This window comes from Microtus ochrogaster, chromosome 15, assembly GCF_000317375.1.
Source record: "Microtus ochrogaster isolate Prairie Vole_2 chromosome 15, MicOch1.0, whole genome shotgun sequence".
Classification (NCBI taxonomy): Eukaryota; Metazoa; Chordata; class Mammalia; order Rodentia; family Cricetidae; genus Microtus; species Microtus ochrogaster.
Window position 1 is genome coordinate 4,351,214 of NC_022017.1, and position 1,335 is coordinate 4,352,548.

At 58.0% G+C, this 1,335-nt stretch overlaps 1 protein-coding gene across 1 annotated transcript in view; it reads right to left on the reverse strand.

The window, feature by feature from the left end:
* The window catches only part of Atf1 (activating transcription factor 1), a 35,696-nt gene extending 35,356 nt beyond the window's left edge, over nucleotides 1–340 (reverse strand). Inside the window, exon 1 of the mRNA XM_005353892.3 lies at nucleotides 76–340. The gene's annotated coding sequence lies outside the window, so the exon portion shown is untranslated. The remainder of the gene's footprint in view (nucleotides 1–75) is intronic.
* Between the last annotated feature and the right edge of the window lie 995 nt (nucleotides 341–1,335).

Below are 1,335 nucleotides of genomic sequence, written 5' to 3' on the forward strand. Positions count from 1 at the left end.
AGCCGGCGCGTGGCCGCCATTGCGTCGTCGCCGGCGCCGCGTTCCCGTCTGGGCCGCCTCGCCGCCCCCAAGTACCTGCAGAGCCGCCTGGCCGCTGCCCGGGGCGGGAACTTCCACTCCCCCGTCCCTGGCGGCGCCGACTTCGCCGCTCGCTCACGTCCCAGCCGCACACCGCGGCGGGGTGGCGCTCCTCCCTGGGGTCGGCGGGGCGGGGAGAACCAGTGTAACTAGAGAGCCAACCGTCCGGGGCTACCGTTTCCCGGCCGCGAGGGGTGTCTTTGGCGGCATGATCCGCGACAGGCCGGGGGCTGGGACGGGGGCCAGGACGGGGGCCAAACAGTGCACAGAGCGTGAGGGGCGGGGCCTGCGTGCTGCGTCACCGCGTGCTCACGTGGCACGCCGTCACCGCGGCTAGCCGGGTACGCGCGTTCTGGGCAAGTCCCGGGGTTTGCTTCCTAACTCTCGCTCAGGCTGCTCTCCAACGCCAGGCTGAGCTATTTGCTCTAAGTATTCTGCAGCGTTGAGGTCCCTGACCTTGACCGGTACCGCTCTGTGCGCTGCAAGGCGAAAGGATGTTGGAAGGCTTTTATTCGTTTTTTCAGTATCTGGCCTCGGGATAGCATCGCGCGAGCTGGGTGTTAACCTCCAATCCCAGGAGGTGGAGGAGGGAGCAGAAAGTAAAGGTTGGGCTAGGGAAGATCAATAGGAGAGCACTTACCTCGTATAGATGAAGGCCTGGATTTGGTTCCCTAACGAAAAGTTTAAAGTTGTCCTCATATGACACTGCATTAGACTAGGCGGTGTTGGCCGGTGGTAGCGCAGGCCTTTAATCCCAGCAGAAGCAGGTGGGTCTCTGAGTTCAAAGCCAGTGTGGCCAACAGAGCTAGTCCAGGACAGCTAGGGCTGTTATACAGAGAAACCCTGTCTCAACCCGCATCACCTCCCCCCCAAAAAAAACAAACCAATTTGACCCTGTGACACACTAGGATCCTGCTTTAAACACAGTTGCCTAACATTTCATACACTGCCCTCACCTGTTCTAGTAATAAGTACATCCCCACTGCCACCACTACTGTCAGCCTTTTATAAGATAGGATTTCACTATGTTACCCCGGGCTAGCCTTGAAGTCCTGTCTGGCTTCAGCCTTCCAGGTTACAAAGGATAAAAGCCATGTACTACCATGCCCAGCTGGAGTAGCTAGCTCCTTAGCTTACTTTTTTTTTTTTTTTTTTGGTTTTTCGAGACAGGGTTTCTCTGGCTTTGGAGCCTGTCCCGGAACTAGCTCTGTAGACCAGGCTGGTCTCAAACTCACAGAGATCTGCCTGCCTCTGCCT